Source organism: Dasypus novemcinctus, chromosome 2 (assembly GCF_030445035.2).
Source record: "Dasypus novemcinctus isolate mDasNov1 chromosome 2, mDasNov1.1.hap2, whole genome shotgun sequence".
Taxonomy (NCBI): Eukaryota; Metazoa; Chordata; class Mammalia; order Cingulata; family Dasypodidae; genus Dasypus; species Dasypus novemcinctus.
In genome coordinates, this window is record NC_080674.1 from 38,006,038 (window position 1) to 38,031,898 (window position 25,861).

Sequence of the window (25,861 nt, forward strand, 5' to 3'; positions counted from 1 at the left end):
GGTTTATCCTCCTGCCTTAGCAGATGGTATATGGTTTGGATGCAAAGTCTTTTGGGAAAGGTGCTAAATCATACAGGCACTGAATTATGCCTCCTCCCTGCCAGTCCCATTCCCAGAATCCTTGTCCCACTTAAGTACTTCCTGGTGGTATCTTGGGTTTTTCGTAGGAGAAACAAGTCTTGAAATTCACAGCTTATGTTCTTTAAGGAAGAGTGAAAAAGTGCCACAACACAGTGGCTAAAAACCTGGATCTCAGTTCAAAACCTGGCTTTGCTACTTATCAGCAGGGTGATCTCGGGAAAATGACTTAATCTCTTTTTTGCCTCAGTTTCTTCATCTGTAAAAGGATAATAATGAGTACCCACTCAAAGGGTAGTCAGGAGGATTAAATGAGTTGAAACATATAAAGTTCTAAAAAGCAGGCTTTGCATAGAGTGCCCACTATATAATTTCTAAGTGTTAGAAATTATATGGGGAAACTGACTGACAGCAAAAGGCCCTGGGTAATTGTCTGACAGCACGAAGGACTTGGTAAAAACAGTCAACCTGTCAAAACACTCAGGAAGGAGATAAACCAGAAATATGAATGTGACACTTCTTGCATTTGTGAAAAAAGCACAGTAATCACAAATAACAAAATCTATCAGAATGGTCTTAAGAGAGAGGATAAAATTTTTATAGTTGGGAAGTAGAAAGCAGCAAACTGAAATTTCTCCTTGGTCAAGGATTTTTTTTTTTTTTCTGCTTAAATAAGTTAATGTCAAAATTTCAAATTTCCAAACATCACTAGATGTTTTTTTTCCATTTGGTTCAAAACCAGTGGCCCACATCAGGATAGGGCTGGGACAATGATCATTTAGGATTAAGTGTGGCATCACTTTTAATGATTCTATCCATTCACAAGCCATGCTGGCATTAATTCCAGATTCCACCCTGAATCCAACATCCCTTCTACCACTACAGCTACCGACCGACCACCTTAGCTTGGCCCATCTCCACCCCTTGCTTGCATTCCTGCACAGTCCCCCAGGCTGTCCTTCTGCTTCCAGTTTATACTCCATTCTCCACACAGAACATAATACAAAGCATGCCACTCCCTGTTTAAAACATCCCAATGATTTTCTTCAAGCACCTAAAATCCTCACTCCATCGCATGACTCCGGGCCAGCCATGATTGCTTCCTCTCTTCCCTCAGAGGCTCCAGCCCCACTGTGCTCCCTTCTGTTTCCTGTACAAGTCAAGCCCTTTCTGATCTCAGGGCCTCTGCCTGGATCCACCTTTCTCCCCATCTCTTGGCTCTGTCTTGATCGTTGAAGTGTCAGCTCAAATGCCGACTCCTCAGAGGTGCTCTCATCACACTCTATTCCCATTACCTTATTTGATTTGTCTTCACAGAACTATTTTAATTAGGTAATTAGTTTCTTTATGTGGACCTGTTCCCTCTCACTGGAACATAAACTCTATGACAGCAGGAACTTTGGCTCTCTCATCTTCAGTTATGTGTTGCTGCTGATGTAGACCCTCCAGAAATATCACTGCACTGAATTCACATATGCTGACGCCCTTAATGTTTGGCTAACAGCCGGCCTCTTCCATCCTTCTCCTTGAAGTCTCCTTAACAATTTCTCATCTCGTAATCCTCCATACTCAGAATTCCAGAAAAAAGTAGTATATACATCTTGTTCCCAAACCTAGGATGAAAATCTGGCTGCTTTCTGGTATTACTGCAACCTTCTGAGAAAGGCTGGTGACTTAGACTTAATTGGACTCTGGATAATTACTTTTAGATTGATTCTGGAATCCCCCATATGGTAGGTTCTTCCATATTTAGGGAGACTTGTAATTGACTCTTTTCAAATCAGGATTCATCACTCCCTGAGCACAGTCTGATACTGGGAGCTTCTCCAACCCAAATGTTTCCTTGGGTCTGAGAGACTATTACACAGCTAGTCAGTTTTTGACCAATTCACCTTGGTAAAGTCTACCCTATGATGGGCTCAAAGAAGGCTGCAGTAATTATATTTTTATTAAGGGTGTGGACAGGAATTGAGTCAATTGGTTTTAAAATGGCCTAGATAGGAAAGCAAGTGTTAGTAACTGAAGAGCAACATAGCGATTGGGAAATTTAATAAATGGGTGGAAGTGAAGCTTAACTTTATCTTTCAATCTTAATTATCAAGCTTCTGTTAACCTGCTTTCCAAACTGCACACACAGAAGTTTTAGTTAGGCTCTGCAGGGCCACTCAGTATATGGGGTCTGTTTATAGAAGTAGAAAAATTTAATATTATGCTGGAAATCATGCTTCCTAAAGAGGAGAATAATGAAGTTACTAGCTAACAGAAATATGGTCTGGATGGTTCTCTTGGGTCATGTGCACTAAAACAATCCTGGAGAAGAAATAAAAATAAGAAATTACATTTTTGATCTTAGCTGAGTAGATTTTACCCCTGGATGCACACTAATCTCCTGAAGAACTGTAAAAATTACTGATGACTGGGACCCTTTTCTTAGGACCTTCATTCATTGGGTCTGGAGGTAGAGCCAGGGCATTCACATTTTTTAAAGGTCCTAAGATGATTCTAATGTGCTGCCAGGATTGACGACCACTGCTCTAGAGGCTTGCCTTTTGCTGTAACTAAAGACTCTTTAGAAATTGGTTTTTTTTTTTTTACATACTTTAATAATAGAATTTCACTCCTTTCCAAGGCATGTTGAGTTGGAGCCATCCTGCATCAGTACCAGCAGATAATCAATATAAGCTTTGTCTGTAGACCTTGCACATTTACACAAAAGCCCTAAACATCCATATACACATTAACCAATATCGTTCTATTTCTGAACATCTTAGAAAATAATTTAAAATCTTGTATAATTCTATGCAGTCAAAGAGAATTTGTTGCAGAATATTTGTCATAAAATTATAAACAATCTAGTATGTCAAAGTGTTCTATGGTAAAGCAATTTTGATAAAACATTTGATAGACTATTTTATAAGCTAAAGAATGAGGGACTGTGAACAGTATATATAAAAAGTACTGATAAAATGATCGTGAGCAAGCTGAATTCAATAAGTAATAATACAGTTGCATGAGGAAATACTAAAAGTAAAAATTCAAATTATAAGCAGGGATTGTTAGGGAGATGGTGGGGTTTTCTAAGGGAAATATGTTAAATCAGTAATGAACTTGGACATGGGAAAAAGAAAGCCATCATTTTGGGATGGGATGGAATTGACCTCTCCTGTTGTTCAAAGGACCCTTTGGTGTCACGTTTCTAGCTTTGTTCCACCACCCTTCAGAAGGAAAATCCTGTCTCATCACTGGAAATGAACCTAGCAGCTCTCCATACATACAAGAAATTCTTTTCTTTAATAAGGCAGCTGTGAAAAATGCCAGGCTCTCCTTCCTTTTCAGACAGCTAATAAAAAGTCACTATCCTTTCAGTGAAATGGGAATGTCAGAGAAGAAAACTCTGAATAGTTCTGGGACTGAGAGGAGCAGAAATAGTGACCAGAGCCTTCACTTTCCACAGGAAACCATGCAGGAGCTATAAGTATGTGGGATCAAACTTTACTTGAATGGAAGTGACAAGACAGTGTGGATGGGGCCCACGGAACTGCTGTGGCTGCTTGTGGCTGCTAACACAGTGTTGGCAGCCGAGACTGACTGGTCTGTAACACTCATACATTCTTGTAAGCAATAACATGGCTGAGGTCAGAGCAGCATCAGATTAGGCAGGCTCACTTTGGAAGTCAAATAATACAAGAGGAATTCAGTGGCTGAGAATCCTAATGACATCTCTGCCACCAGCTTGCCTCCCAGCCCAAGGCAAGTAATTAAACTCCATTTCTCAATTTGTAAAACTGGAAAGGTGAGTGAAGTTTACAGGTTTTTATAAAATAGCTACTGTGGGCACTACTGGGTATAATAATAAAGCCCTTTTCAATGATTATATAAAGTTGTGTGAATACAAGCAGCCATGAGATACCAATAACCCCAAACTTAGCTAGGTATGTCTACAGCGTGCCCTGAAAAGCCCAGAGTATGGGAATGAGCAGCTGGTTACAAAGGCTTTTAGCCATACCATCCAAGTAGATAGAAGCATCATGAACAATTACCTGTGAATTTAAAAGACTGTATAGAAAGATGTGTATACAAATTTCCCATAAGGTTAAGACTTTGTATTCTTGATTATCCCTTTAATTATATTTTCCATTTTTATGATAAAAATACTAAGTTTTAGCTCAGTGATTCTCAACTCTGGCTCCACATTAGAAGATTTTGGAGAACTCAAAAAAGAAAAAAAAAAAAAGAAAAATACTGATGGCCAAGGCTCAAATCCTAAAGTGATTACATGAACTCTCTGGGGATGGAATCCAGGCATCAGGGTTTTGAAAACTTCCCAGGAGATTCTAATGTAAAGTCAGACTCTGGAGCCACTGTGTTAGTCAGACTGTTCTTTTTCCTGTCGTCTTTACCTGCACATTGCCATCAACATGCCACTTGGTATTTTTCCTTACTTGGATACGCTCTCTTCCTCTCCATTTGTCTTTAGCCTAGGCTTCCATCCTTCAGTGCTCATCTCGAACCTTAGCTATCTCACGATACCTTTGGGTTTATGGGCACGCTGCCCTGTGGAGTCCCAAAACCCTGATTTTACCTGTGTCACTCATCCAACACCTAGAGAATACTGCAGTACATTGCTACTGGTTTGCTACTGGTTTTTTTATGTTTAAGTCCATCACTCCAACTAGACAATAAACTCCTTCAGAGGGAGCGCCTACGTGTTTCTGTTGATAGAGTCATGGTAAAACTCACTCATGCCAGCTTCTTTACTACCATTTCCCCCCAGATTTAGATTTCAAGTGGAAATAAATTCATGCGATTCGAATATCTCAAAAAGCATCTTGTGTAGTGCTTTGCTTTAGCTACATAAAGGTAACTTTTTTACAGACAAATATCTATATAAGCCATCAGTACTCAGGATATCAACCAGGGCCCAACATTTTGATAGAATATTTCTTCATTAGCAATTTTATGTGGCATTATCTCATTCACTCTGAATTACTGTGGGTTTGCTGTGAGTCAGAGGCTGAGAGTAATACACCAATCAGTAGAATCCAGGCCTCTGATGTCCCCCGCCAGCGGCTTCCTCTAACAATACCAAAATCTGGCTGCTCTTCCCTTTGAAATAAATTAAACTGCAGGAAAAAAATTCTTTACTTCATTGACATTTTGAAGGGTCATTTTAGCTAGTGGACAGAAGGATACCAAATGGGGCCTTCTGTGATGCCCCTGGAGCAATCGTTCTGGACTGAGACTGCTGCTTGTCAGCTATTTTAAACAAAAGAACAGAGGGAGAAATACATATCATTACAGTGAGATGACTTATTTAATGAACTTTTCACAAAAACATGAAACAATGCCTGTTTCCTACTCTGAGTGCACAAAGGGCCTACAAAGGCATTGTCCTAGGAAGTGATTTAAAGGTAAAATATCTAAATCCAGACTGAAAACGACACTTCAGCCGTAGGATGTTTGGAACTGTCTTGAGATTTGCCTGAGTGAGGGGATGTGTCTGGGGACGTATGTAACCATTGAGTCTATTTCATCAAATGTAATAGCAACATGATGCAGTGGACTTCAAACGATCAGCTGCCGCCAGGATAAGGCAGACTGGTGGGTGGAAGAGAGAGGAGGGGGACCTCTTTTTCTCTTGTTTGCTGTTTTACAGAATATCTGAACTGTGGGGCTTGAGAAGGAATCTGAGGCAAGATAGAAGAAAAAATTATGTTTGGAAGAAGGGAGAAAAGTTCCTATTATATCTTGTCAATGTAGTAGAGTCTAGACTAGTCTAGCTGTTAAAGAGAAATATAAAGCAAGCCACATGTGTGATCTCAAATTGTCCAGAAACCACATTAAAACAAATGAAACAGGTGAAATTAATTTTAAAAAATATTTTTATTTAAACCAATATATCAAAACCATTATCATTTTAATACATAATCAAAATAAAATTGTTAATAAGATATTTTACTTTTTTGGGTACTAGGTCTTCAAAATCTTGTGTATTTCAGAATATACCTCAATATTTCAAATGATCTATAGCTGAATGTAGCTAGTGGCAACTGTACTGGACAGTGCAGGTCTAGATGCACCAGCTGGAATTTCAGACATCACATAGAAATCATTGTCAGCATTTAGCTATCTAATATACTGTTTCCTACTTTTTTAGAGAAATTGTGGGTTTACAGAACAATCATGCTTAAAATACAGGATTCCCATATACCACACCATCACCAAGAACTTACATTGGTGTGACAAACTTGTTACAACTGATGATAGCACATATTTATAATTGTATTATTAATTAAAGTCCATGGTTTAAATTAGAGTTCACTGTTATGTAAACTAGTTTCATGGCTTTAAAAAAAATTATTCTATTACCATATATACAATCTAACACCTAATACACTTTTTTTTTTTCAGGAGATATGGGATATTGAACCCAGGATCTCGTACATGGGAAGCAGATAATCAACCACTTGAGCTACTTCTGCTCCCTAATATACTTTTGATATTTTCCTTCTATGGCTCTTTGACAAGATTATCTCAAAGACCACATTTTTTTTTAAGCAAAAAATTTGGGATTTTTGTTGCAAAACAGACTAAGGACTTCAAATTCCTGCTTCGTGACCTCGGGCTAGCTGTTTAAACTCTGTGTCTCGGTTATTTCAACTCTACAATCAAGACAAAAAGAACTAGCTCATCAGATTGATGGGAAGATTAAATAAGATAGGTGTAAAGCACTCAGCACAGCCAAGAGCAATATAATAGGCATTCAAAACAATAATTTCTCCTATACAAAATCCAATCTGTAACTTGATTTATAAATGGCCCATATCTTTGCGTTTGGTCCTGCTGCTTCATGTATTCCACTTCATAATTTTTGAATTTGAGATTTCTTCTACTAAGGCATTCCTTTCCCCAATCACTGATGGGGCTAGCTCCCTCTTACTATGCTCTTTTTTTTCTTTTTAATCAAAGGTGACCTTCTTATGGAATTTTTCTCCAAGCCCTACCTAAAGCAGTTCCCAAAAGCTATTAATCAGTACCTCTCAGATGCTCTATTTCCGTCATAGCATTTATCAATAGCTGAAATTATCTTATTTATGTATTTATTGACCTGCCTATCTATTGCCCTCACCAGCACAGAAGCTACATGAGGCCCAGGAGCTGGTGGGTCTTATTCCTCACCTTATCCCCAAGTGCCTAGCCCAAAACAGAACTCAGCAGGCATTTGTTTAATGAACAAACGAATGAATGAATATATGCTCCTCACAGGGAAGGAAATACAGTGTCATGATCTAAAGGGGATAGATAATGAAAATATCAGAGTTCTTTTTAACCAAACCTTTTTGGAAGTCAGTGGTAGAGGTTGGGTAGTGCCGATCTTGAGTTTTTACCTGCTGAGGTTTGGGGAGTGACTATCCTGAGTCTAATACTGGGCTTGGGAAGGGTTGGGAAAATGATTCTTCCACAGGGGATTTTATTGTCACTGCAAATATTAGTACCATGTGCAAAGTGTATGTTCACATTGTTTAAAATCATCCAGAAGATTTGGGTATTCCTGCCTTTCAGAAGAATCCCAAGTTGAGAGGACACAATTTCCTGATATCTGGGAGCTTGGGGGAAGAGGGTACTGGAAAAAGAATAGGTGTTAAAATCAGACAGACCTGGGCTTGGAGCCCTGTTGACCTCTGATGAGCTATGCAGACTAGGCAAGTTATGCAAATTTCTATAAACCTCAGTTTCCTCATTAGTAAATGATAATCCTTATCTGGCAGTGTTGCTGTGATAGTCTATTGAGGTAATATATGAAAGTGCTTAGTACACCTTGGAGGCTCAATGAACAGTAGTTATCAATATTGTCATCTTTACATGCAATAATGCATTGCCAGGATATACTGATTGATCCTTGGAATTGCTACTTCCAGGGTATCCAATATCCAATTTCCTTTTAAGGTTCTAATCTCTCTCTCCAACTCCCCCCACCCCACCCCACTTCTACTTCATCCTAGCTCTTGTAACTGAGGGCCAGAACTCCAGAAAGGCTAAGCTGAGTTGCCCGAATCCATGCCAAGCTGTGAAAGATGACAAAGGAAACATTTCTCTCTACAGAGACAGTCTTCGGTGCATCTGGAGATAGACCCAGCCATGCACAGCTCCTGTTTCCAAGTCCAGCTGCTTATAGCTCCAGGCACAGATCAAGCTGTTTGGTATTAAAGATTATGAGCTAAAAGAGAATGGGTCAAGAATCCATGGAGTGGGGTATATGGGAACCTCTTATATTTTTTAATGTAACACTTTGTGTGATCTCTGTATCTTTAAGAAAAAAAAAGAAAAAAAAAAAGAATCCATGCCAATCTGGACAGATTTTACTTACTGGCAACAGAGCGTTCTGCCTGAAAAAGGTGTTAGCATGGTCGGAGAGGTAAACCCAACTCTGTATTCTGAACTCATCACTCATCTTGGGGAATAATTAGACCAGAACTGATTTTGCTTCTTCTTCTGCTAAGGTAAGCCTTGTAGGAGAGAGAGTAAACTGCTCTAAAAAGCATGAGACTACTTAAAGTACTTATAACTCTACATTAATATTGATAATAGCAGTTTCTTGAGTAGGGGCCAGTCATTACATAAACACTATTTCCTATTCTCCCAACAACCTTGCAAGGAAGGTAGTATTGGTGCCCATTTTTCAGACAAGAAAAGTGAGGCTCAGAGAAGTTAAATGACCTGCTGAAGTTTGGGCGCCAGGATTTGAAGCCAGGTCTGTTGGGTATTGACGCCCCATCCCTGGCTGGCACTGCCAATGGTCCTACAGAGCAGAGTCCTTGTGGGTAGTCCCTTAAAGGCAAAGTACAGGGTTGTTCATACCGTGCATTGGGGAGCAAGCAACACTTTGTTTCTGGCAATGGCTAGGTGACCTGAGGACACTCTTCCTAAGGTGAGGAGCAGAGAACAGAGACTGACAGCAACCCTCTTTGGGGACTCTCTGGCACTGTTTGTATCACAACTCTGGGGGTGAGGAGTCATTAAGAGTTTGAGAGGAGGGGCCTCCAGGAGGCGGAGATTGGTGCAGCCTTTAGGACAGTGTGTCTGGAGCTCACCCAGGAAAAGAGGGTTACTCCCCACAGCCAGCCCCGCGGCCAGGCAGCCTGAGGCTGAGTGGTCTTGCTATTGGTCCTCAGGGGAAGGCTTCCTTTAGGAAAAGTGTTCACCTGGGGGTCCTGCAGGGCCGCCAGGTGCTTCCACAAGCCCTCAGGGATTGTGTGCAAGATTTCATGTCTGTTGCTTTTTAAATGAGCACCTATCCCTGCTGGGGAGAGGACTCATAGCTCATTTTCATAAGAATCCATGACTCCTAATTATTAAGAACCATTACAATTAAAATTTTACCATGCCTCTTCCTTGTCCTCGTCAGCACTTCTACCCCATTGCGAATGCGTGTGTAAAATCTTAAAAGGAATGATTAATGTCCCTAAATTTTGCAGAACACCACCACCACCACCACCAAGAACGAGGCACAGAGAGGTTGAGTGTCTTGCCCAAGAGGCAGGGCTGGGATGAGCAGAACTCTACTGGCCAAGAAGCATGAGCCTCAGGTGGGAAATCTTTGCCAGGCAACTTGATGAACGAAGACAGATTTATCTCTGCAGATTTACGTCGGATAGTTTTTCCTTTCAACCCCGCCCCTCTTCCCCCCGGAATACCTTGCAACCCCTTTCAAGTTCGATCATAAAAAGCCTGTGGCTGTCATTAGGGCCGCGCAGGCTGCTTCCCAGGGATACAGGTAGAGGTCACTAACAGGGTATTTTCCTACTCAACCAGCTAGAACTCCAGCGCTTGCTTCTCCCTGCTGCAGCCTTCTCTCTCCAGGTCCCTGAGTTTGCCCGAATTGCCCCCCTCGCCGACCCCTCTGCGGTCTCCTTCTCCCTCCTCCAGCCGGCTCCGCTTCCAGGCTCCTCTCCGGCTAGAGCTCCTCTGCTCGGGTCCAGCCGCCTCCCGCCCGCTCCAGGGTGCACCCCGGAGGCTGCTTCCCTGCCGCTCTCCCCACTGCCTTTCGGGGGAGCCGCACCTTTCAGGTCACCAGGGGTAACCCTAAAGTTTTCGCACCCGATCCCGAGCGGTTGCTGCCACCGGGGCTGCTGGGGAGGGGTCCTCAAGCCTGGCCGTCGTCCGTCTGTCACCTACCCGAGCCTCTACCCCTTCCCCGCTTTTTTTCTCTTTTTCATTTTGACGTAAGCATTTACAGGCTTAGAATCCCGCAGACACGCCGGAACTCACTATCGGGGTGTCCCCGAGACGCCTTTCACAAAAGACTAACGTGTGCCTGTGTGCAGTTGTAAGGCGTGGGAAGAGGCGAACCACCTCGCAATAGTATTTTTAGCGCCGCCGAAAAGGGCCGCAGCGCCGGCTCGGGCGAAGCCGCGGCGTTCCCACGGGCGGCGGCGCTGGGCGGCCCCGCGGCCGGCTCGGGAGCGCCCCGGGGGCGTCCTCCAGCAGGCGGGGCCGGCTCCCGCGCTCGCCGCGCGCCCCGCGCGCGGGCCTCGAACCCGCAGCCCTCGGCCGCGGCCGCCGCGCCCGCCCGCAGCGCGCTCAACCTGCCGGGGGTACTCACTTTTGCCGGGGAACAAAGTCTGCCGTATCATTCCTTAAGCACTTCCTGCAGAAGGACGTGGCGCTCCATGGTGTGTAGAGCTGTTTCAGGAACAGCCGGTAAAATCCCGAGCGAGGGAGGGACGCGAGTACGGCAGAGAGCGGGGTGGGAGGCGGCGAGGGGGGTGGGGGAAGCCCAGCCCAGAAGCCCGCGTCTGGGGACTTCAGCCTCTCCTCCACCGTCCCCAGCCCGGTAGCTGTGCGAGAAGCAGCTCAGCTCGGTGCACTTGTTCCCTCTTTCTTCATTAGAGGAGGAGTCAGTTGTTGCAACATTTATGTTCCTTGCTGGAGGCAAAACAGTGATTTTCTTCAGCACGTAAAATGTCCAGAGCCTGACAGTTTTACAAGGTGACGGAGGGAGTTGGGGGAGCCCGAATGCAGCAACGATGTGGAGACGAAATAACCTATTTGCCCCAGATCGGTTTTGGATTACTAGGGCCACACGTTTTTCAGAGTGCAGCAGAAAAGGAACAGACCAAATAATAATAAAAGAAGGTCTTAAGAAATCTAAAGACCTCAAAGATGATATTTCTGGCAGCCAAGATGTTGAATGTCTCCGTGTCAAATTTCTTTCCTTATTTCTGAACAACACTGAACAGCAGCTTGATAATATTTGAGGGGTGCTCCAGGGAGTTGAACCTCATCTTCCCTGGGAAGAAGAAGGAGCTGGAGAAAAGGGCAAAAGAATAGACACAATCAATGACCCAAGGAGCTTTGCTTCTGTTTTGTTCTGATGCCCAAAACCAAAACTTTCAGGATGCTATGTTTAATTTCTGCCTCAGAAGTATAACATGCAAACATCCATAGCAACCAAAAATATATCCTCTTGTATTCTGCAAATAAAGGATTTATCTTCAGATAGCACTGTATGTGGTTTTGACTTTTTTTTTTTTTGGTAATTACAAAAATGCAACCACTATCTTTTCTTTTGAAAAAAAAAAAAGTTCTAAAACAAATAGTAGCAGCTTCCTGAATCAAATAGCTATCCCTCAATAAGCCAGTTGTTAATATCTGTTTAATGCCATTAATTAATATTGCATCTGACTGTTACATAACCCAGAGGGGAAGCAAGGGATATTTTAAACAAAGTCTGTTGAGTGTCAAAAAAAAAAAAAAAGATCGGAATGCTGGGCTTTTCTGCTTTGACTGCCACTCTGGAATAACTGGCAAATGACCTTCCTTACAGGCCGTTTCCAAATCTTGGGGAGCCATTGAAAATCCCATGGTGCTGCAGCCAATTTGGATTGCAAGCCCAGAGGCTCCTGCACAGGTGTAACAACAACCTGATGTTTTTCAGTTTAATTTCCTTGGACAATTAACCCAACTACTCCATCATGTTCACTCAGCTGACGGGAGGTGCATCTCTCAGCGACAATGCACATTGCGAACAAACATGTTTCCCACGGTGATTGAGGTATCTTTACCTTTGCTCATGGGTGGCTGCGAAGGTATGCAACTCCTACGTGTTTTCACAACCACTGGGCAACATGGGATCTTCAATGGCAGAACATTTCCATATGTCCCTTGCATAGCGAATGATCACTCAGTTCTACCATAGTTGCTTTAATCAGCTGGTGAAAATGTAATCACCTTGGGTCAATCTGCACTGCCAGCTCTGGAAACAGAGCCCTTGCTTCAAGTCCTAGTGGTTCCCCACTCTGCTGAACTCAGCTCAGCTCATCTATACTCATGCTTTACAGCTGGTGGCAGATGGGGTGTTGAGTGACTAATTCACATCTCACTGAGGGCAGGAGAAGGGCAAGACTGGATTTCTGCTCTGTTGTCCAGCCACTGTCCCTAAGTCACTTGCTTTCACTCTCAGTGAATTACTTTGCCCCAGCATTATAGAGATGAAGTCAGTCTGCGTGAACCTCGACTATCTTCTCTGCCCCACAGTAGTTTTGCTACTGCTTCCTTTTCCACACACTGACATGTGATCTCTTCTTGCTCGTCTCTGTCTCAGAGCATTTGTTCTTCCTTTTTTCCAGCTGAGTCCTGGACTCCATCCCTTCCACTGCCTCCAAAATGTTGCTCAATGGCCCAATGTAGGGGAAAGAGCCCACATGTTGGCATGGGTTTGGATCCTTGTTTGGGCGAGTCATCTGGCTTCTCTGGGTTTCACTTAGCTCACTGTGAATAGGAAACAATAATATGTGCCTCAGAAATAATGGAATAATAATGGTGATAACATGTGTAAAATGCCTGACTTCTAACAGAAAGCCTAAAAGCATTAAGTTCCTTTTCCCCTTTCCTTTTCTAGCACCTCCCTTACATAGTTAATCTTTTCTGCCCCACTGACTTCTTCATCATCAACATCTTCAGTTCTCCCTTGACCCTACTAATGCTTTTGGTGACTTTACAATTTAATCCACTTCTTTTTTTAAAAATTTTTATAAGTGCATTAGTCAGCCAAAGGGGTGCTGATGCAAAATACCAGAAAATGGTTGGTTTTATAAAGGGTATTTATTTGGGGTAGGAGCTTACAGATACCAGGCCGTAAAGCATAAGTTACTTCCCTCATCAAAGTCTATTTTCACGTGTTGGAGCAAGGTGGCTGCCAACGTCTGTGAGGGTTCAGGCTTCCTGGGTTCCTCCCTTCCAGGGTCTTGCTTCTCTTTCCTCTGTGAGCTTACTTCCTGGGGCTCCAGGTTAAGGCTTTAGCATCAAACTCCAACATCAAGACTCCAACATTAAAAAACTCTCCAATTCTTTCTTTGGCTATGCCTTTTATCTGTGAATCCCCACCCACCAAGGGGCGGGGACTCAATGCCCTACTGACACAAGAGGTTTACCTGATGAAATAATCAAGTAAACCTCTGAATCCAATATAATCTCATATGCCCAGAGGAAAAGACTAATTTACAAACATAATCCAATATTTCTTTTTGGAATTCATTAATAATACCAAACTGCTACAATAAGTAACAAGTTTATTATCTTTTTAAAAAAGATACATAGATCACACAAAATGTTACAAAAAATATTATATTACAAAAAATATAAGAGGTTGTCATATACTGCCACTCCCCACACTTCCACACTCCTCCCACATCAATAACCTCTTTCATCAGTGTGGCACATTCATTACATTTGATGAATACATTTTGGAGCACTGCTACACAGCATGGATTATAGTTGACATTGTAGTTTACATTCTCTCCCAGTCCATTCAGTGGGTTATGACAGGATATATAATGTCCTGCATCTGTCCCTGCAATATCATTCAGGATACTCCAAGTCCCAAAAATGCCCCCATATCACACCTCTCCTTCCCTCTCGCTGCTGTCAGCAACTCCCATGGCCACTGTCTCCATTAGTGAAAGAACCATCTACACTCATCAGCTTCCCTGAATCACTACCTTCTCAATGCCTTAACTCAGTGGTTCTCAACATGATCTGCGACCAGAGTCATGTGAGGAGTGTTTAAAACAACTTGTGTCTTGGTGTTTTTTGCACAGCTTCTGATTCAGGAGGTTTGGGGTGGGGCCCTGACTTTTCTGTTTCTAGAGAGATGTCCATGCAGGGTGGAGAATGGCTGTCTTTGTCCTTTACAGCCTGGCCTCAGCCACTTCTAAGCAGGCGCTGCTCTCTTAGTGTGTGCTCCTGGGCATTTCTGGAGCATTCGCTAGCCCCTTCGTTCTCTCATCTCAAAGCAGCTCTCATTCCTCAGCTTTCTGATCCCTCTATGCCCCTGACTCCCTCTGCCTGCCTGTGGCCATTCCTATCTTGGCTTTTTCAGGGCCAGTCTTTTCTCTTCCTCCCTGAATGGAGGACCTTTATTATTAGTCCTTTCTTTAAAATAATAGAAAAATGTTAAAAAAAAAAATTAAAAGAATGAAAAAAACCCTCACTCAGGGTTCCAACACTGTTTACACTACCTCTTTCTCTATCCTTCTCTCTCTCTCTTTTGATATCAATATCTATAAAGCAAAATTTAGGCCTTCCAAATTACACACCCTCCTTCTGTCATCTAATCCCATCTCCAGAGGTATCGGCTGTTAACATTTTGGTACATATCTAGTCTTTTTCCTACATGTATATAGTCATGTTCCTACATGCATGGGCATATAGTTTTGAAACAAAAAAGTGGAATAATTTTTGTGATTTGTTTTTTTTTTTCAAGTTTAATGCAATTATATATTCTAGGTTATGGACCTATGAATTTACCTCATTCTTTATATATATATATATATATATATATATATATATATATACACACACACATATATATATAGTTTTTAATTTTTTTATATATATAGTGTTTTAATTTTTTTAGAGCAGATTTAAGTTTACGGAAAACTTGCATGGAAAGTACAAGGAATTCCCAGTCCCCTTGCAAAGAGTTTCCCCTATTATTAACTTCTTGTATTTGTGTGTACATGCATGACAATGGATGGAACAATACTGACACATTATTAAAGTCCTTAGGTTTATGTTAGGGTTCACCCTTTGAGTTGTACAATTCTATGGATTTTGACAAATAGAGAATGTCACGTATCATACATAATGGCTTCACTGACCTAAAAATGCCCTGTGCTCAACTAATTCATCCCTCTCTATCTCTTCCTAACACCGACCAACTACTGATCTTTTTACTGTCTCTGTAGTTTTGTCTTTTACAGAATGTCAGATACTAGGAGTCATACACTATGTAGCCTTTCAGACGTGCTTCTTCCATTTGAAAACTGCATTTAAGGCTCCTCCATGTCTTTTTGTGGCCTGACAATGGCTCTTTCTTTTTTTTAATTGCCAAAAATGTTCCATTGTGAAGATGTACCACAGTTTATTCATTCACCTTTTTTAAAATTTTTAAAATTTTGCCGAGATGATACTTCTAAAATTTATTTTACTTTTTTTTATATTAGAGCAGCTGTAGATTTAAACAAATTATCATGTAAGAAGTATACATACAGTTTTCCGTGTTATTAACATTTTGCATTAGAGGGGTACCTTTGACAAATCATGAAACAATATTCTTATAATTATGCTATTAACTTCAGCACATTATTGACATTAGAGTTCATTCATTGTGTTGTACAGTTCTATGTGTTATTGTGTATATGTGTGGTAACTTACATAAAACTTAAAATTTTCCTTTATTACCCTCTTCTTTAATATATGATTCAGTGGTGTTAATCACATATATGAAGTTGTGCCTCCATCCCCATTATCTATTGCCAAAATTTTTCCATCACCTCCATATCAATTAAACATTGACTCTCTCTCTCCTTCCTCCACTCTGCCCTGGATTACTTGTATTCTAGTTTCTGACTTTATGAATATGCAAGTTCTGTTTATTTCATATAGGAGATTATACAGTATTTGTCCTTTTGTGTTTGACTTATTGTACTCAACATGATGTTTTCAAGGTTCGTCCAAGTTGTACCAGGAACTTCATTCCTTTTTACAGCTGAATAATATTCCATTGTGTATTGATGGACACTTGGGTTGTTTCCATCTTCTGGCAATTGTGAATAATGTTGCAATGAACATTGGTGTGCAGCATCTATTCAAGTCCCTGCTTTCAGTTCTTTGGGGTATATACCTAGAAGTGGGATTGCTGGGTCATATGGTAATTCTACAGATAACTTGCTAAGGAATCTCCATACTGTTTTCCACAGTGGATGAACCATTTTATGTATGAGTATTCTTATTTCTCCATATCCTCTCCAACACTTGTTATTTTCTGTTTTTATTTTTAATAGTATCAATTCTAGTGGATGTGAGATGGTATATCATTGTGGTTTTGATTTGCATTTCCTTGATAGCTAATGACTTTGAGAATATTCATGTGCTTATAGGCCATTTTGCATATCCTCTTTGAGAAATGTCTATTCAAGAGTTTCCCATTTAAAAAAAAATTGGGTCGTGTGTCTTTTTCTTGTTGAGTTGTAGTTATTTATATAGTCTAGTTATTAAACCCTTATCAGATATATGGTTTCCAAATATTTTCTCCCATTTTGTAGGTTTTCTTTTTACTTTAATGATAAAGTCCATTGATGCATGAAAGTTTTAAAATTTGATGAAGTCCCACTTATCTATTTTTTTCTTTTGTTGCTTGTGCTTTTGATATAAAGTCTGAGAAACAATTGTCCAACACAAGATCCTGAAGATGCTTCCCTAAGTTTTGTTCTAGGAGCTTTATAGTTCAAGTTCTTATATTTAGTGCCTTGATCCATTTTGAGTTAATTTTTATATATGATGTGAGGTAGGGGTCTACCATCATTCGTTTGCATATATCTAGTCAGTTCTCTTAGCACCATTTCTTGAAGAGATTGTTCTTTACCAATTGAGTAATCTTGGCACTTTGTCAAAGATCAGTTGATCAAAGGTATGAGGGCTGACTTCTGAAGTTTCAGTTTAATTATATTGGTCCATATGTCTGTCCCTGCACCAATACCATATTGTTTTGATGACTATAGCTTTGTAATAAGTTTTAAAATCAAGAAATGCTAGTACTCTGATTTTGTTCTTTTTCAAGATGATTTTGACTATTCAGGGCTACATACTCTTTCATATACATTTGATGATTGGCTTTTCTTTTATTTGAAGAGAGATTTTGGAATTTTTATTGGGATTGTGTTGGATCTGTATATTACTTTGGGTAGAATTACTCCATTCTTTCTAATAACTGCATAGTTCATAAATTATTCTACCATTCTTCTGTTATTTACACATACCTTAGGCTAGATACCTACAAATGGCATGCTGGGCTAAAGGGAATGAGCATAAAAGTGTTGACAGATAATTGAAATTGTTCTCTAAAAATTCTGTATCAGAAAATCCTAAAAACGAGTTGACTAAATCATAGTGTAGGAACATTTTAAATTTTCATATATTCCTCCAAACTTCCCCCCAAATTATTTACCAAAATACCATACACAGTTCTAAAGGATGTTTCCAACATTCTTGACAGATGTGGATTTTTGTATCAATCCAATTTTTTCCCAATATGATGAACAAAATATGGTGTCAGTTTGTTCTAATTCACAGTGCCCTGATTTTATGTGAGTTTGAGTTTATATGATTATTATTTATTTGCATTTTCTCTTTTATAATATGGCTGATCAATCCTATGCCTACTTCTCTTTGGGCATTTTAATCTTTTTATTTTATTTTTTTTAAAGATTTATTTATTTCTCTCCCCATCCCCTCCACCCCAGTTGTCTGCTCTCTGTGTCCATTCGCTGTGTGTTCTTCTCTTTCCGCTTATATTCTTTTGTCAGCAGCACCAGGAATCTCTGTCTCTTTTTGTTGCATCATCTTGCTATGTCAGCTCTCCATGTGTGCAGCACCATTCCTGGGCAGGCTGGAGTTTCTTTCACACTGGGCAGCTCCCCCTACGGGGCGCACTCCTTGCGCATGGGGCTACCCTACACGGGGGACACCCCTGCGTGGCACCACACTCCTTGCACGCATCATCACTGTGCGTGGGCCAGCTCCACACAGGTCAAGGAGGCCCGGGGTTTGAACCACAGACCTCCTTTGTGGGAGATGGACACCCTAACCACTGGGCCAAGTCCGCCGCCTCACTGTTTACTTAGAGTATTTTTTAGGTCCATCAAAACTTTTGTTTAATGTTATGCCATTTTAAAATCTTATTGCAAAATAATTTACTTAAACATTCTGTATTATGGACATTTATGCCATTCCCCAATTTTTATTCTTATAAATACTACTGCAATGAGCATATTTGTAGAAAGATAATTTGCCATTGGGGGAGTTTTTTCCTTGGCCTAAAATCCCAGCTTAGGTCAAAGGACATGCACATTTTTATGGTGCTTGAGATATAAAAGCTTATCATATCTGATGGCTTTAACTGTCAATGTTCCCTTCGTCACACTCCACATCCAATCTGGCACAAAGTCCTATAAATGCTTCTTTTTCCCTTTATGCTGTTATTGCCTCATTTCATACTTTCATCATTTTCACTTCTTCCCCTTGGATAACACCTGGCTGGTCTCATTTCTACCAGCCTTGCCTGTATCAAGCTCAAATGCTTTCACAGTAATCCTATCATATCACTTCCTCACATTAAAATTCTTTAATAGCATAACTCCTCACAAAATAAACTTAAACCTCTTTGCTCCTACTGGTTTATTGGGCTTTAGGGTAGTAACTCAATACATATGTAGAGTATGTTTGAATATCATCCTGCCTTCTTGGAATGTTATCTTCCCCCTCCTTACCTACTTACAGACTCATTGTCACTTTCTCCTTAAAACTTTCCCTGATCACAGTCATAGAGCACTTGTAAAATGGATTTATAATACACTTCCTCGGTTCCACTGCTGAGGATCATTTTGAGGTTGTTATGAGATGTCGTATATGAGTGTGTCTGGTAAATTGTGGTAAATTTAAGGCACTACTATTATTAGACAATGTTTCCTTTCTTTTTGTAAGTAGACCCACAGGGGTATATAAACAGCTCTGTTAATTACAATCACCCTTCATAAGCCTGGGAATGGGAACCATTTTCTCCGTGTGGACAAACAATGGGAAGATGCTAATAGAGAAAAGGGAAGACTGGGTGTATTAGTCAGCCAAAGGGTGCTGATGCAAAATACTAGAAATTGGTTGGTTTTTATAAGTGTATTTTTTGGGGGTAGAAGCGTACAGTTACCAGACCATAAAGCACAAGTTTCTTTCCTCACTCAAGTCTTTTTTCATGTGTTAGAGCAAGATGGCTTCTGACATCTGCCAAGATTCAGGCTTCCTGGGTTCCTCTCTTCCCGGGGTTCATCTCTCTCTGGGTTCAGAACCTCTGTTTTCTCCACAAGTTCAGCTGTAGACTATGAGGCTCTCTAGTCTTTGCCTCTCTCCACCAGGCCAGCTGCAAACTATCAGGTGAACAGCTCTGTCTCTTTTCCTGGGGCCTTCTCTCTTTCCTCATGACCAAGCTCCTCTGTGTACTCTCTTCCCAGAGCTCCAGCCCAAGACTCCAGCATCGAAACTCCAACTCTGTGCTTTGTCATGTCTTTTATCTGTGAGTACCCATTCACCAAAGGGTAGGGATTCAGTACCCTACTGACATGGCCCAATCAAAGCCCTAATCATATTTAATCATGCCCAGGTACAGACCAGTTTAGAAACATAATCCAATATCTATTTTTGAAATTCATGAACCATATCAAACTGCTACACTTGGCAATCTGAATAAAATGAAATGATTGTTAGTGTCTGTAATAGCTGCATGGATTTCTTCAAGTTTCTGTGGTGTGAGTCTTACTCCTCAAAATGTGGTTTTGTGGATCAGATATATTAGCATCACCTTGGAGGTTATTAGGAACACATAATCTCAGACCCCATCCCAGACCTTCTGAATTAGAATTTCTATTTTAACAAGATCCTCAGGTGATCCATATGTACACTAGGGTTGAGACACTCTACACTAGTGAGGTCATAGCCAAGGTTTTTTACCTATCATCCAGCAGTAAACTCATTTTTGAACATGCCCTCCAATACACTTATTTCCTTCTTTATAAATTATATATAGGTACTAGTGTATTGTAGTACATACGTACTGTATTACAAAATGCAAAGAAGTAGAATATCAGTAATTAGTTATCAAAATTTTAATGGGAAGAATGATTAAGTATGCTTCTTTATTATTTTTAAGATATTGGCTTATATTTTTGAGATGCAGCAATTCAAAGATCTGGTTTTAAATTCAGTTTATTTTCAATTCTTGATTTTTAACATCTGCTGTGACTGGAAAATAAACTACACAAGAAATGCTAGAAGAATTTCTTTTTTTCCCAACAATACTTATTAATCTTTTCTTTAAGTCACTTTTGTTGAGTGTAATATAATAATGAAATTCACCTGTTTTTGTGTGTGGTTCTATGTGTTTTGACAAATGCACAAAATCATGTAACTACCACCAGAATCGAGATATAGAATAGCTTCACCAAGGTCAAAACTCTTTGATGCTCTTTTGTAGTCAACCCCTCTCCCCATCCCATCCTCTAGCAGCCACTGATCTGTTCTCTATCTCTATAGTTTTGCCTTTTCCAGACTGTCATAGAAAAGGAATTATTTAGTATGTAACCTTTTGAATGTAGCATAATGTATGTCAGATTTGTATTTTTGGAGCAATTGTCTTTTCTGTAAAAGGAACTAGGCAACTCATTCTTTTTTATTCTTTTTCAAAATTAAAGATGTAGGTTTACAGAAAAATCATGAGAAAGTACAGAGTTTCCATATACTCCCTCTTCACACGTACAATTTTCCATGTTATTAACACTTTGCATTACTGTGGTAACTTTGTTACAATTGGTGAAACAATATAATTATAATTATTCTGTTAGCTATGGCCCATAGTTTGCATTAGGGTTTAGTTTTGTACTGTTCAGTGGTTTTTAAAAATGTTTATTCTGGTAACATATGTACTACTTAAAATTTCCCATTTTTACTGCTTTCAAATACACAATTTAGTGTTATTAATTATATTCATAGTGCTGTGTTACCATCACACCATCCATTACCAAAATGTTCCAGTACACCAAACAGAAACTCAGTACCAATTAGGTATTAACTCCCTATTCCCTACCTCCAGTCCCTGGTAACCTGGATTCCAGCTTCTGACTCTGAATTTTCATATTTTAATTATTTCATGTAAATGAGATCATAAAAGCTAAACACCAAGAGACAACTCACTTTTAATCCAACCACTCTTTTTAGTGCTTTGCCAAGGAAACTTGCGTGGTAGCAAAAATTTTCCTACTCACTCCCCATTTTGTTACAATGTGCTAAAAAGTTTCATATTTTAAAGATCTTGCTTTTATCAACTAAACCACATCATGAGGACCTATAGTAGATAAATGATAAGTGAACAGGTGGGGGCATATGGCAATCCCTATGTTTTTGCTGAACTCCCTCTTTTTTTTTTTTTTTTTTTTTTTTAAATTTTTTTATTTTTTATTGACTTTGTAATAATATTACATTAAAAATATATATGTGAGGTCCCATTCAACCCCACCCCCCCACCCCCCCCTCTCCCCCCCCCCACCCCCCCTCTCCCCCCCCCAACAACACTCGTTCCCATCATCATGACACATCCATTGGATTTGGTAAGTACATCTTTGGGCACCTCTGCACCTCATATACATTGGTTCACATCATGGCCCATACTCTCCTCTATTCCATCATGTAGGCCCTGTGAGGATTTACAATGTCCGGTGATTACCTCTGAAGCACCATCCAGGGCAGCTCCATGTCCCGAAGACGCCTCCACCTCTCATCTCTTCCTGCCTTTCCCCATACCCTTTGTCCATTATGTCCACTTTTCCCAATCCAATGCCACCTCTTCTATGTGGACACTGGATTGGTTGTGTCCATTGCACCTTTATGTCAAGAGGAGGCTCAGATTCCACCTGGATGCTGGATGCAATCCTCCCATTTTCAGTTGTAATCACTCTAGGCTCCATGGTGTGGTGGTTGTCCTTCTTCACCTCCATCTTAGCTGAGTGTGGTAAGTCCAATAAATCAGATTGTAGGTGCTGGAGTCTGTTGAGGCTCAGGATCTGGCTATCACATTGTCAGTCCAGAGATTCAAATCCCCTAAATATATCTTAAACCCCAACATTAACTGCACCTCCAGCACATTAGCATGAAAGTCTTATGAAGGGAGATCCCATCTGAGTCCAGATTGCTGAACTCCCTCTTATCCTCAAGATATCTTGTTTAGCTTCAGGACTTGTGTTGAGCAAATTGAGGAACTGAGTGCATGCATAATGGTCATTTCCAGTGCTAATATAAGTAAAACTTAATTTCTCTCTTTCTTATTAAAAAAACAAAATAAATGTGATTTGTTATTTTCTTTTTTCAATCATTTGAATCATCTGTACAGTTAGGTATATATACATCTTCCTTTTGTTTATCTCTGCTTTAAAGCAGTAATTCTCAAATATAGCCACGTATCAGAACCACATGGAATGAAATTAAAAATACAGGTTCTAGGGTGTGATGGTTAAGATCACATGTTAGGGTTGGTCAGGTAATGGTGCCCCGATATTTGGTCAAGTGAGCACTGGCCTAATCGTTACTGTGAGGGCATTTTGTGGATTTAAATCATCGGTAAATTAATTGCATCTGAGGCTAATTACAGCTACAATTGCCTTCAGCAATGTGAGACATCTCATCCAATCAGTTGAAGGCCTGAAAATGAGACGCGATGGTTTGAGCAGTCAGAGAGAATTCCGATCTCTATTTAGCCAGCCAGCTTCTCTTGGAGAATTCATCTAAAACGGTTATCAGAGTTCCCAGCTTGCAGCCTGCCCTACAGAATTTGGACTTCTGCATCCCCACAGCCACATGAGATAATTTTATTAAAAAATCTCATGGTATGGGGAAACGGACTTTGGCCCAGTGGTTAGGGCGTCCGTCTACCATATGGGAGGTCCGCGGTTCAAACCCCGGGCCTCCTTGACCCGTGTGGAGCTGGCCATGTGCAGCGCTGATGCGCGCAAGGAGTGCCGTGCCACGCAAGGGTGTCCCCCGCGTGGGGGAGCCCCACGCGCAAGGAGTGCGCCCGTGAGGAGAGCCGCCCAGCGTGAAAAGAAAGAGCAGCCTGCCCAGGAATGGCGCCGCCCACACTTCCCGTGCCGCTGACGACAACAGAAGCGGACAAAGAAACAAGACGCAGCAAATAGACACCAAGAACAGACAACCAGGGGAGGGGGGGAAATTAAATAAATAAATAAATTTAAAAAAAAAAAAAAAAAAAAAAAATCTCATGGTATGTACAGAAATCTCCTATTGGTTCTGTTTCTCTAGAGAACTCTGACCAAAGCATAGGACTTCACCCCAGGCCTGTTCAATCCCTGTCTCTGAGAGACAAGCCCTTGAGAAATTGTATTTAACAAGCTTCCATGGAGGATGCTTATGCCTGGCTCAGCACTTAACAGGTGAAGGGGTTTAAGACGAGTGGTTCTCTGCCTTGGGACTCAGAGTGTGGTCCCGAAGCATTGACATTACCTGGGAGCTTGTCAGAAAGCTAACCTCAGGCCCTGTCCCACACCTACTAGGTTAGAATCTGAATTTTAGCAAGGTCCTCAAGTGTTAGAAATTGAATCATGTTCCCCACAAAAGGCATGTTCAGCTACCACCCCTTGGTCCTGGGGGTATAAGTATTTTTTTTTTAAATCCATTTTATTGATACATATTAATAAGGCATAAATCCATCCAAAGTGTAAAATCAATGGTATTTGGTATAATCACATAACTGGGCATTTAGTTCAATCATTTTTAGAGCATTTTCATTATTCCAATAATAATAAACAAAAAAACTCATTACCTCTCAATCTCTCTATGCTTCCTCTGTCATACATAGCTGCAAATCTGTTTCAATCTCTCTAGTTTATTTGTATTTATATTTTGTAAAAACAGTCTTATTTACGCAATATCATCCATGTTCATATTTTACGTGAGGTTTTACTATGTTAAGCAGTCCCATGTTACATTTTTTAGCTTTCCTTCTTATACATATCCTTAGACTTATCCTTTCAACCATTCTTATGTCCATATATAGCTCTGCTAGTTACAAACACTATGATTTTTATACATATCCTTAGACTTATCCTTTCAACCATTCTTATGTCCATATATAGCTCTGCTAGTTACAAACACTATGATTTTTACAAAAATTTATTGAAATATATCATGCATACATAAACAATAAGTGTATAATAGTTGTGAATTTACAAACATATGTAACATCTCACCCTACACCAATAACTTGCATTGTTTTTAAACCTTTTTAACTAATGATTAAAGAACATTGTCAAAATACTATTACTAAACAAAGTATTTTTCCCCTAACCGATCCAATTATTATTATCTTTATATCATTAATATTTGCTTTCACCATTTCTATTTATTTGCAAAGATTTACAAAAAACTTTTTTAGCAATTCTATGCAGATTAACCTTCAACTTTCCATTCTCTACCCTTATTCTTTTTCTGATGACCTATATTCTAATTATTAATTCCATGCATTTACACAATATATTTAGTTCATAATAGTGCAATCATACCGTACTTGTCCATTTGCATCTGGCTTGTTTCACTCAACAAAATGTCCTCCTGGTTCACCCATGAGGTCATATGCTTCACTACTTCATTTTGTCTTACTGCTATATAATATTCCATTGTGTGTATACACCAGTTTAACCATTCATCAGTTGATGCACACCCGGGTTGTTTCCAACATTTAGCAATCATGAATAATGCCACTATGAACATCATTGTGCAGATGTCTATTCATGTCACTGCTCTCAGTTCTTCTGGGTATATACCTAGTAATGATATTGCCATATAGTCCTGTTTTTAACTAGGAGCTCTGAAAATGTTATTAGTTAAGGTGTGACCAAACTGAATGAGGGTGGCCTTAATCCAACGCAGCTGAAATCCTTATAAACAAAGGAAATGGGACACAGAGGGAGAAGCTATGGAGTGAGCAAAGAGCTGGAAGTCAATGGACCCCTGAAGGGATGGAAGAGGATGCTACCATATACATTACTATGTGACAGAAAAGCCAAAGACCCAAGGATCACCAGCAGTTAGGCCCAGAATGCCACGGTCTTTGGGGAGAAAGCATGATCTTGTAGATTCCTCAGTTTTGGAGTTCTCCTAGTTCTTCTAGTCTGAAAATCATGATTCGATATATTCGCATTGTTTAAGCCAACCCACTGTAGGGTATTCGCTTTAGCAGCTGGAAGGACCAAGAGATTCACATGCTCATGGAAGTTTGAGAAGTGCCGTCCCAAAGCACACAGCCTCATAAAATACAAGAGACTGTAAAGCGAGTGTTTCTCCTCAAGTGCCTAATTTGTACTGGGGGAAAAACTGACTCTGACTTATCTGCTTTCTCCATCCCTATCTTGTGAAGGGAAATATAAGGACAGGCTGATGTTACAAATTCCATTTTCCAGACTGTACAACTGAAGAACTATATGACTGGGAACACACTGTTGGGAAAATTTCCAATTAGGTTTCTGATATTTGGTGAACAGTATTGAATCACATAGGGATGGAAACTTTTCATGATCAGGATTAAGTTCTTTCTAGCATAAGAGGATCTTAAGTTTTCTAACACAAGAAAGGAAACAAACATGAAAAGAGGTATTGGGTAGAGGCTTTA

General features: G+C 40.3%; 1 protein-coding gene across 5 annotated transcripts in view; it reads right to left on the reverse strand.

Annotated features, from left to right (window-relative positions):
* Positions 1-11,306, reverse strand: part of PRLR (prolactin receptor) — a 184,149-nt gene extending 172,843 nt beyond the window's left edge. For 3 of the 5 annotated variants that reach the window (XM_058307698.2, XM_023587351.3, XM_058307699.2), the window contains exon 1: positions 10,682-11,098. The gene's annotated coding sequence lies outside the window, so the exon portion shown is untranslated. Of the gene's footprint in view, positions 1-10,681 lie in introns of all 5 variants that reach the window. The other 2 variants (XM_004453338.4, XM_023587352.3) reach the window with 2 other exon arrangements.
* Positions 11,307-25,861: the final 14,555 nt, after the last annotated feature.